At 55.5% G+C, this 11,874-nt stretch overlaps 1 pseudogene; it reads right to left on the bottom strand.

Moving 5' to 3' along the window:
* Window positions 1-11,649: 11,649 nt before the first annotated feature.
* The window catches only part of LOC143350828 (large subunit ribosomal RNA), a 3,120-nt pseudogene continuing 2,895 nt past the window's right edge, over window positions 11,650-11,874 (bottom strand).

Here is an 11,874-nt window from a genome sequence, read left to right as displayed (position 1 = left end):
GCGTCGCGGTTCGCGGTGTCGCGGTCACACGGTCTCGCGGTCTCGCGGTCTCACGGTATCGCGGTATCGCGGCGTCGCGGTTCGCGGTGTCGCGGTCACACGGTCTCGCGGTCTCGCGGTCACACGGTCTCGCGGTTCGCGGTGTCGCGGTCACACGGTCTCGCGGTCTCGCGGTCTCACGGTATCGCGGTATCGCGGCGTCGCGGTTCGCGGTGTCGCGGTCACACGGTCTCGCGGTCTCGCGGTCTCACGGTATCGCGGTATCGCGGCGTCGCGGTTCGCGGTGTCGCGGTCACACGGTCTCGCGGTCTCGCGGTCTCACGGTCACGCGGTATCGCGGTCGCACGGTCACGCGGACGCCCGGTCACGCGGTCTCGCGGATCACGGTCACGCGGTTCCGCGGTGTCGCGGTCGCGCGGTCTCGCGGTCTCACGGTATCGCGGCGTCGCGGTGTCGCGGTGTCGCGGTATCGCGGTCGCGCGGTCACACGGTCTCGCGGTATCGCGGTTTCGCGGTGTCGCGGTCTCGCGGTCTCGCGGTATCGCGGTCGCGCGGTCTCGCGGTCTCACGGTATCGCGGCGTCGCGGCGTCGCGGTGTCGCGGTGTCGCGGTATCGCGGTCGCGCGGTCACACGGTCTCGCGGTTCGCGGTCACACGGTCACGCGGTATCGCGGTCGCACGGTCACGCGGACGCCCGGTCACGCGGTCTCGCGGATCACGGTCACGCGGTTCCGCGGTGTCGCGGTCGCGCGGTCTCGCGGTATCGCGGTTTCGCGGTGTCGCGGTCTCGCGGTCTCGCGGTATCGCGGTCGCGCGGTTCGCGATCACGCGGTCTCGCGTTTCGCGGTTCGCGGTACACGGTGCGGTGCGGTAAGACGTACGCGGTGCGGATTCGCGGATCCGCAGTCCTCGGTGCGCGGTGACACTGTCCCGTGGTTTCGCGGTTCACGACCTCGCGGTTCGCGGTCCCGCGGTTTTCGATTTCGCGGCACACTGTTGCGCGGTTCACAGCACGACGTTCGTAGTGCGGATTCGCGGATCCGCAGCCCTCGGTTCGCGGTTCGCGGTGTCTCGACTCGCGGTTCGCGGTGTCGCGGCTCGCGGTTCGCGGTCCGCGGTTTGCGGTTTGTCGACACTCACTGCACTGCACTACACTGTGTTCTTCTTCTCTCTTCTTTCTTCTTTCTTTCCTTCTTCTTTCTTCTTTCTTCCTAGTCGTCCTGTTGCCATCCCACGTAGGCTGGGGTCTCTTTGGCCTTGAGCGTGGCTCGTGCGAAGTCGCGGAAGTGTCGGAAGTTGGTTTTGGAAACCAACTCCGCTTCCGCGACCGGCCATCCGTAGCCGTTAAGCCTCAGTGCCGTCTTCAAGACCGCCCTGGCCGCCTCGTGCCTCGGACAGTCGAGAAGTATGTGCTTCGGCGTTTCGTCGCCGGTCCCACATTCGCACATTGCAGTTTCACTCAGAGCGAAGGATCTGAGCTTCCACCTGAAGTTACCGTGACCACTAAGAAATTGCGTGACATAGTGGTCCAGTTCTATCCAGGTGGCCCGTGTTCTCTGCCGGACGTCTCCGAAGAACTCGAAGGTCGTCCGACCATGGGTCGAAACCTGCCAACGCTCCTGCCAGGCATCCAGCATTTCCGCCGCCGCCCGTCTTCTTTCTTCGCCGTAATCCCGGCCTTCCTCTTCCTCGTTGCCGTTGTTTCGTCCTCTTCTTTCTTCCGTCCGAATCCAGTATCTTCTTGCCCTTTCTTCCACCACCAGGTCGATCGGGGGTACGCCCGCGATCACCGTTAGTGCGTCCGTGGCCGTCGTGCAATATGCCTTGGTGACTCGAAGGAGAGCCTGTCTCTGAGAACGAGCCAGCATCCGTCTTGCCGTTTTGTTCATCAGGTCGCTCCAGCCCGCCGCTGCGTACGTGGTTATGGGTACAAAGAGCCCCCCGTACAAGAGACGGAGTGCACGATGTCCCAGTCCCCAGTTCGCTTTGGCCACCTTCGCGAGACTGTTGAACAAACCTCTGCATTTCTCCGAAGTTGTCACGATATGCGTGTTCAACCGGAGTCCTTTCTCAAAATGTACTCCTAAGTACCTGATTGCTGGCTTCATTCTTATGCCTCTGCCGGAGATGCGGATGGTCGGTGGACGCGCTGCATCGAGCGATCCTTTGACCAAGAGCATCTCCGACTTTTCGGCTGAGAGTTCCAGCTTTCTCCTTCCGCACCACTCGGACATTACCGTGGCGACTCCCTGGCCCTTCCTTCTCAGCTCCTCTCTCGAGTTGCCGGAAATCACGACCAGGACGTCGTCCGCATAGGCAACCGGTTCACATTCCAGCTCGTCGGATGTGAGAACCGCCAGCAGGTCATCGAAAATTAGGTTCCAAAAACTTGGACCCAATATCGAGCCCTGCGGGCAGCCTCTGGTAACGGGTTTCCGGACTGAGTCTTGTTTCCCCACGATCTGCACTGCCCTCTCCGAGAAGTAACTTTCCACTAGCCTGTATAGGTTTCGTGGGCAGTCCCTCCTCTTGAGTTCGTACAGGACATTTGGCCACCATACGTTATCGAAAGCGCCCGAAATATCGAACGCTATCGCTATCACGTATTTTGCCTCCGCGAATTCCCTTTCCCTAAGAATACTACGAAATTTAACGATCGCCTCCTCCGTCGACCGTCCAGGTTTAAACCCGTATTGTCGGTCGGAGGTTAGGTCATGATCGAGGAAAATACTCGCGAGTCTGTTCGCCATCAGTCGTTCGAGCAGCTTCCCTACCATTGAAAGCAGGCAAACTGGCCGCTACGACTTCGGGTTACTCCTATCCTTGTCCGGACCCTTGGGTATTGTAATGATGGTACCCACCTTCCAACGAGCTGGGAATACTCCCCATTCGAGGCATCCGTTACAGAGCCTGAGGAGCTCCTCGTGGAGACATCCCCAGGATTTCTGGATAACTTCCACCTCGATCCTGTCCGGCCCCGGACATTTACCTTTTCTGAGGCGCTTTACAGCGGCACTCAGGTCTTCCCACTGGAATGGGGGGCTGTCCTCCGTTGTTGGCTGGATTCGGACTTCCATGCGTGTCCTTGCTTGTTCTGGGGTGTCTGTCTCCGTGTCGTCCTCCGGGACGAGCGCCGTCAGCATCGCTTCCGCGGTTGATCTCCACGAGGTCGTATGACCCCCGTGCGGCAGTTTGATCGAGGAAGTGGCTTCCTCCCTCCTGAGTTTCCCCAGGGATGTTTTCGTTGCGACACCCCAGACTTCCTGGTTCCCTTGGCTGGTGACGAACTGGCGCCATGAGCGATTCTTCTCGCTCGTCACCTTTTTTTTATAGGTTCTCCTGAACCGTCGGTATTCCTGTTTGAGTATCTCCCTCGTCGGGGGATCGTGTGTCCCCTGATACAGTCTTCTTGCTCTGTAGGTTGCTCTCTTCATCCTTGTTAGTTCCTCTGTCCACCACGGTACAGATTTCTGGTGCCATTTCTTTTTGGGCATTGCCGCTTCGCAGGCGGTCAATATTGCCCGCTCCATGGTTTCCGCCATTGCCTCGACGTCCTGCCGACTGTTTAGGTCGGCATTCGTCAAGGAGCGCTTCTCCTGGATGAGTGTCCTCTGGAGCTTGTTCCAGTCGGCCTTCCTGGTGTTGTACCGTGGTTGTAGGGGCGGCGGCTGTCCTCTTCGCGTGCCGAGGTTCAGGCGCGTCTCCAGGATTCTATGATCGCTGGAGGTTCCGTCCTCGTACACTTTCCAGCCGTGTACGAGCGGTATAGCTTCCCAGGTCGCGAGAGTGACGTCGATGTTCGACGATCCTCGCGTATTCTCAAACGTGGTGGGATGTCCCGCCTCGTTTAGTACCAACAAGTTATGTCTGATGAGTAATTCCTCTAGTAGTTCCCCACGTTCGTCGGTGACTCTACTGTTCCATACATGTGACTTCGCGTTCGCGTCCGCGCCTATTATAATTCTATTCCCCCTTAGCCTTGTTAGTACTGTGTCGAGGTGGGCTAGCCCGAGTTCAATATTTTCCGACGGCGGAAAGTATTGACTCACTACGTACAGTTCCGTGCTACCGTCGAAGAGCTGAACACAGACGCAATGCGTTGTGCACAAGTCTGCGATTTTGAGCACGGAAAACTTTCTATTCCTCACGCATACGGCCGCGAGCGGCGGTTCGTCTGCGTGGTTGTGAAAAACTATCGTAGCGCCCGTCCCGAAACCTGGGATAACTCTCTTGAAACTATACGGTTCCTGCATAAGCAGGATATCCGCATTGGTTTCTTCCATTTGTTGCCTGACCTCGTGTGGCACGACTTTTGATCGCTGCATGTTGAGCTGCAGGATCGTGAGTCCTCGTCCTTCTGTAGAAGCGTTATTACACATAACCGGTTCTGTTTACGGCCCGCTGGACTGCCCTCTCATATCCTGGGCACGACGCGCTGGAAGCGGCGTGATCTCCCTTCTTACCAGCCCGTTTGCAGTTCACGCAGACTGCGGGCTGGCTCCTCTTTGGACACGCCTTCGCGCTGTGTCCAATGTGCGCGCAGTGGCCGCACACGTCCTCCTTTTGACGGCAATGCTTGGCGATGTGGCCGAAACCCTGGCACTTGAAACACCTGCTTACTGCGAGGAAATCTCGCACTTTGCAGGCGTTCCAGCCCAAGAAGACCTTGTGCGCCTCGAGCATCTTCGTCCTGAGCTTCGGGGAGACCTCGACCACCCAGTTGGTCTCTTCGCCATCCTTCCTTCCTGTCCGGAAGCAGAAGGTCACCTCCTTCTCCTCCTCTTCACCGAACACGTTCGGGTTCTGCTTCTTGAGGCACGCGATGATCTCCTTTTCGGTCATAACCCGCGGGACGTCGAAGATGGTCATCTTCGGCTTCCTCGTAACCGGCGTTTTGACCGTGAGCCCGGCCTGCTTGAGTTTAGCACTCTCCGTCAGAGTAGATAGGGACATGTAGTGTGTAGCCGTTATTCTGTCCAAGCGCGTTGCCACTTGGGGACTTTGCTGTACCTCAGACCGAAGGTCTATACCAGCAACTACATTTTGCCTGATGTTCGGGCATCTACTTTTCACGCGTCGTTATGCGTTTGGAGGCTAACGACGTCGAAACCTGCTGCCACCTCGAGTCCAACCCAATCCAGGAACGCTTGCCGAAGCAAGCGGGGCTTGTATCCCGGCCCGAGGAGGTCATTGCCGAAGCACATGACCTAGCATCCGTTCGAGTACATTTTCAAGCATGGTTCTTAAAGAGAATCCGCAGACTTCTCTCGTTCTGTTACGTAGCGCATTGCGTTCAATGGCGGTTTTGGTTTCGCCCTGCTTTCGTAAGTAGTACCGAGCGCGTATATGTCCGGAACTCCCTGTATAGGTCTTGTGTTACAAGATCGGCTTCGGTCACCGGCCACGGATGGCCAGCTTCTTCAGCCGCTTGTCTCAGGAGTTCTCGCGCGTCTCGGTACCTCCGGCACTCGAATAGGACGTGGTTTGGTGTTTCCACTTGGCCACAGTCGCAATTCTCGTGCGGTACTAAAGCAAATTCCTTGAGCTTGGCTCGGAAATCTCCGTGCCCGCTTAGGAATTGTACTACGTAGTGATCCAAGATCACCCAGCTTGCATTGAGACGGTCAGATACATCAGAGAAGTAGCGGTAGGTGACCCTACCTTTCTCCGATGACGACCATCTCGTTTGCCACATATTGAGAAGTTCCGCTCGCACCAAGGCTTTCGCCTGAGCAGCGGTTACTTCTCCAGCCGCCAAATCGGCTCGACTTATTCGACAATTTCCGACTTCGATATTGATTTGTCTTCTAATCTGGTATGCACACGCGCGCTCCACTAACACCAAGTCTATCGGCATCGTCCCGGCGATCACAGTGATCGCGTCGGTAGATACCGTACGATAGGCCTTGGTGACGGCGAGCAAAACATGTCTCTGCGCCCTGGCAAGTTTAGTTCTTGTCACAGAGGTGAGCATGTCTACCCATCCGGCGGCGGCGTATGTCGTGATCGGGACGAAGAGACCTTTGTACAAAGTACGCATGGTTCTGTGTCCCAATCCCCAGTTTGATCGAGCAAGTCTTGCTAGCGTATAAAACGTTCGCATGACTTTGGCATTCAAATATTCGACGTGGGATCTTACTCCCATTCGCGCATCGATGTGAACACCCAAGTACCTTATGGTTTGCTTGAGTGCCACACTTCTCCCGTTTATCCTTATCACAGGAGGTCGTTCTCTATCCAGATTTCCTTTCAAGAGAATCATCTCGGTCTTAGTCGCGGATAGTGTAAGTTTCTGCGTGGCGCACCACTCAGAAATTGTATCCGCGACTCTTTGCCCTCTTTGCTGCAACTGATTCCTCGAGTTTCCGTAGAATACCACGAGTAAGTCGTCAGCATAGGCTATTGGCTCGCAAGCCAGGTGTTCGTTTGATAGGAGCTGTAGAACTTCGTCAAAGACTAGGTTCCAACAGCTCGGACCGAGTATCGACCCCTGAGGGCAGCCCTTGGTGACTTGCTTACGCACATTACCGTGTTTGGAAACTATTGTAACCATACGGTCAGCGAAGTAGTCGACCATGAGTCGATAAAGATTTCGGGGACATCCCCGGCGTTTCAGCTTCTGAAGTATGCTTGGCCACCAAACATTATCAAAAGCTCCGGCGATGTCGAAGGAGAGACCCATCACGTATCGTTCCTCTCGCTGGGATATCAATTCCCTGAGCTTCACCACGGCGTCTTCCGTGGATCGTCCAGGCCTGAATCCATATTGCCGATCGGAACTATGTTCTGGGTTTAGGAATATATTACTCATTCGATTAAGCATTAGTCGTTCTAACACTTTGCCTAAGATGGAGAGTAGGCATATCGGTCTATACGACTTGACATCCGTTGGTGGTTTATCGGGCCCTTTCAAGATTGCTCTGATCGAGCCGATTTTCCACCTAACGGGGAAGACCCCGTGTGCTAGACACCCGTTGTAGAGTCGAAGTAGAGCACTATGGATGGATCCATAAGCACATTTAACTACCTCGGCCTCTATACGGTCCAGCCCAGGGCATTTGCCTCGCTTTAAGCGCGATACTGCAGCTCCGAGCTCATTCCTCGTGAAGACTGGGCAGTCTTCAGTCGGCGGATCGGTTGCAGCATCAGCTCTGGTGTTTGCTTGCTCCGGCGTTTCATCCGTGGACGAGTCGTCCGGGATTAGCGCCTGTAGGAGCTGCGAGGCAGTCGATTCCCAGTCAGTCGTATATCCTTCCGGCGTTCGAATGTTAGAGACCGCAGTCTCAACACAGAGTTTCTTTTGGGCGATCTTGTAAACAAGTCCCCATGGCTCTTTATTCCCCTGCTCCGTCACAAAGTTCTGCCAGCTTTGTGCTTTCGCAGCGCGCACTGCGGCTGTGTAGGCGAGTCTAGATGTTCGATACTCAGCCTGCTTTGCCGCTCTCTCCTCCGAGTTCCTCTCGCGCTGAAAGGCTCGTCTAAGTCGATAGACTCGCGCTTTCATTCTCGTCAAATTTTCCGTCCACCATGGGACGGACTTCGAATGCCACTTCTTGGGGCGCATTGAGGCATTGCACGCATCGATGATCGATTTCTCGACCTCTTGTGCTAGGTGTTCGACTTCCCTGCGGCAACCAGTGCCGAGGGGTAATTGCCTCGCGCCTTCAAGAAGAACTTGATCAAATCGCTCCCAGTTCGCATGCAACGTGCGGAATCGAGGCTGTGGGCTTCGATTCTCATTCACGTCCGTGAACTGTAAGACAAAATCAATGAGTCGGTGGTCACTGGAGGTCCAATCCTCGTGAACCGTCCAGTTTCGCACAATTGTCGCCATGTCTGGAGTCGATAATGTGACATCGATCCATGACTCACCGGCAGGGCTGGAGTATGTAGGAATACTCCCAGCCTCGTTCAAAATCGTCAAGTCGTGTAATGCGATAAACTCTTCGAGTTTCTCGCCTCGCGTGTCCGGTCGAACGCTTTCTCCCCCCCAAAGGTGGGATTTGGCATTGACGTCCGCGGCTATCACGACTCGACGGTGTTGGAGAGCATCGAGTGTCCTCTCCAAGCGTGCCAGACTTGGTTCAATGTCTTCCGAGCATTGAAAGTACTGGCTAACGAGGTAGAAACTACCGAAGGGTCCGCTAATGCAAACGCAGGAGGTGTGAGTATCACACAGCTGTGTGATTTTTACCACCGAGATGTCCGGGTTTCTGACCACTATTGCGGCCATAGCCCTTTCATTCTCGGCGATCACCTTCGCCGTGAGCCCAAAGCCTGGAATCTGTCCCTGAAATTGGTAAGGTTCCTGCATGAGCAACACGTCGATCTCCTTTGCGTGCATTAGCTCGCTCACCTCACCATGAACAATTAGCGCACGCCGCATATTATGCTGCGCGATGCGCAATTGCCTTAGAGGATTCTCCGGGTCGTGTCTATCCATAATTCGTACGAGATACTGCTAGATCGAGTGCTGCCTGATAGGCAGGGCAGTTCTTGTCTCGTGACTTATGGTCGTGCTTCTTGCCTCTTGCTTTACAGTTCGAGCAAGTTGGGGACTTACTCTTCGCTGTACAAGAGGCAATGGTATGCCCTTCTTCGGAGCAGTGACCGCAAACCTCGTTCTGCGCTTTGCAATGTTTGGCCATGTGGCCAAACATTTGACACTTGAAGCATCGTGTAACAGAGACATAGTCCTGCACTCTGCATGCGGACCAGCCCAGGTACACTCTGCCCATGCTCTTCAGCCGCTGGCGAACCTGCGGACTGACTTCCATGACCCAGTTGGCAGTGTCCTTTTCCTTCGGGCCGGTTGCAAACCGGACCTTCAGATTGGACGACACATCCCCCTGGGTCATATCGCTGAGGTTTTGCTTCCAGATACTGGAAGAAACCTCCTCTTTCCTCATCGACTTGGGAACGTCGTACACTATAAGTGTAGGGTTCCTCAAAGTCGGTAGAGTAGCTGAAAGTCCTACTTCTTTCAGCTTCGCGCAGTTGACGAAGGCCTTCAGATCCTCCTTGCGCTCGGTCTCGACGGCTATGCCACCGGAGTGGATGCGTCGGACAGACCTAACGCGGATCTTGGCTTTCGCCGGCTTAACCAGGGACAGAACAGTTTGTTTAGTCACTTCACTGTTCTGTCCTTTCCCTTTCGGCGGGAAAATACGCACCACGTGTCGTGGTGGTTTAACCGCCTCCGGGGAAACTCGGTTGGCATCGACCTTTACCGCTTGCGCGTAGGTCGTTGCCGCACGAACTGGTACAGGTTTCGCAGTCGGACGGGAGCCCGTCGTCTGTGAAACCGTCGGGGCAACCCTCTCCGCGATCCTCTGGGAGGCTCTCACCTCTTGCCGGATCGCCGCGAGCTGTCCTTTTAGGAAAGAGTTCTGAATAAGAACCTCCTGGACTAGCTCGTAGAGAGCTGCCGCGTTGCCAACGATCAAGGCTCCGGTCTCCTTGCTGAGCCTGGATTCTTTTCCAAGACAGCTGGTCCGGATACCCTTGAACAGTTTCGAGGCCTCTCCACTAATTTTGTCGAGAGGCCTATTCGAAGGACCAGGTGCCGCCTCCGCCGACACCTTTCCTGGCATATTCTCGCCGCTTTTCCGGGCTTTCTCTGCCCTCTGCGGCTGCTCCTTCTTGACGACGGTTATCCAACCGTCGTCGTCGACTCCATGGCCCTTTCCTCCGTCCGAAGACGTGGCGTTGCCTTCAGAAGTTGCCTTCGGCTTTTTGGCCTCCGGCTTCTTCTGTGGTGGAGTTGTACGGGGTGGTGTCCCCGATCCGTCCTTCTTGACATCCTTTTTAATTACAGGGGATGTCTCACCTGCCGGCTTTGGTGGTGTAGCCGTCTTTCGCGTTGGGGGTCTGGTGCCGGGGGGCGTTTTAGCGCCCTTACCCGCTTCAACCGCCTTCGCCTTTTTCTGAGGTGGTGAAACCACCCCAGCTCTCTTACTCACCGCCGTCGTTCTGCCGGGAGCAGCGACGGCGGCCTCCTTGACTCCCTTTTCCCCCTTGCGGGGTACCGAGGCATCTATGGGGGTTAGTTTGATTTTAGGATCCATGCTTAATTGGAAACTGTTTCGTCCCGGCGTGTGTCCCGGCCTCCATGGACCCTCAATTGGAACCCGGCTCCGCCTGGGTTAGGACTTGCACCCGGGATATAGTCCGCGAACAAAGGCCGACCGGGCTTTCCCCGGACTCCTAGGTTCACTTCCTCGCCCAATAGAACCCACGAATGGTGTTCCGAGCCGATTGACTAGGCACAGGGCTGCTTTTCTCGCCTAGCCGCCTGTCTAGACGAAGCAGAGGCCAAAGGTACGTGTTGGGCAGCTACACTCCCGCAGGAGAGAGGGCCCTCAGATCCCAGGATCCTCCTTTCCGCCGACACAGGTCGCCACGCACGGCAAACACGTGGGGAACAAACCTCAAGCAGATGTTCCCTCTGCTTCGCTACGCCCGGTTTCTGCTCCCTGTTTTTGCAGGGAACCCGCTGCGTAACTAGGACATGACCTCGGGCATCATGTCCCTGTAGCATTAGCTCCAAAACGTGGGGCTCGTCCTTAGCACGACTAGTAGAACTCACTTTGCCATCATCAACTATGCTCTTGACGCTTCAGCGTCCTTTTGCCATCGCCAACGACGGGAGCTGCTGTCAGCAGCGCGACGACGGTCTTACATGTATAAATACATGTTGTCTTTCGTCGTTGGCGTACCTTTCAGTGTTTTCGTCATACGCTGCATATCCTTCCTATATGCAGCGTCCGTATGGCAAGGACTCCGAGTCTGACAGAGCCGTACACCACCGGTTTACAGCTCGGAGTTGAGCTGGTCTAGGCGGAGTCTTCTAATGGCCAGGGGAGCGATCCACGTTTCGAGGCCCGTCTCCCTACCTAGGATACTAGCGTGGTTTCCCAGCCGACACCTTCAGGCAGTAGGGAGCAGCTCAGCTACTTCTACGGTGGCCTCCTTCCGTCATTCGTCTGGCATTACGACGTCTGCCACCAGATGTTTTGGTGTGCTGGGTTCTGCCAAGCCCAGCGGCGTATTGCTTTTCCCAGCGGCGTATTGCTTTTGGGGACGCATACAGACGTCGTTTCGTGTCTCATCCTGATCTTGGTTTTTGCTCAACGTGAAAAGGGGGCATATAGCCCCCTTTTTGATTTCTGGTGTCAGGATCGCCTCCTCGGAAAAGCATTAAAGCAAAAAGGGGGCTTATAGCCCCCTGGTATGAGTTAGGTCTTTATTGGAGAAGCTCTAGGTGTTCGAGTAGGAACTTCGAAAAGTTCCTTAAAGTGAAAAAGGGGCATATAGCCCCTTTTTTGTACAATATACGCCTTCTCCAATAAGCCTTAACGTGAAATGGGGGCCGAAGCCCCCAGGTGTTAAGTATACGCTAGTCATAATGCTTCCCCATCTCTCTTTGCTTTCCTGACACCACTCCTTTCTGACATCTCTGTTTTGCACAGAACGAATGACGGATCACGTCTTGCTCGGGTAGGTGGGGTCGCTACTCCCATACGGTGTGCCCCTGCACCGCCCCTGCCGAAACCAGAGCCCCGTTGGCCGGCATAAATGCCGTTTGCAGCGTCCACCGCGTGGAGGAGGGGTTGGCACATGCGATCCTGGTGCCGTATAGCAAGCTATACGCCCGGACGGCTTCTAGACGCCAGTAGATAGGGACAGTGGGAATCTCGTTAATCCATTCATGCGCGTCACTAATTAGATGACGAGGCATTTGGCTACCTTAAGAGAGTCATAGTTACTCCCGCCGTTTACCCGCGCTTTTTTTGAATTTCTTCACGTTGACATTCAGAGCACTGGGCAGAAATCACATTGCGTCAACACCCTTGGGGGCCATCGCAATGCTTT

Source organism: Colletes latitarsis, unplaced genomic scaffold, assembly GCF_051014445.1.
Source record: "Colletes latitarsis isolate SP2378_abdomen unplaced genomic scaffold, iyColLati1 scaffold0040, whole genome shotgun sequence".
Taxonomy (NCBI): domain Eukaryota; kingdom Metazoa; phylum Arthropoda; class Insecta; order Hymenoptera; family Colletidae; genus Colletes; species Colletes latitarsis.
The sequence above is the reverse complement of the archived record's forward strand: the minus strand, read 5'-3'. Positions and strand labels throughout refer to the sequence as shown.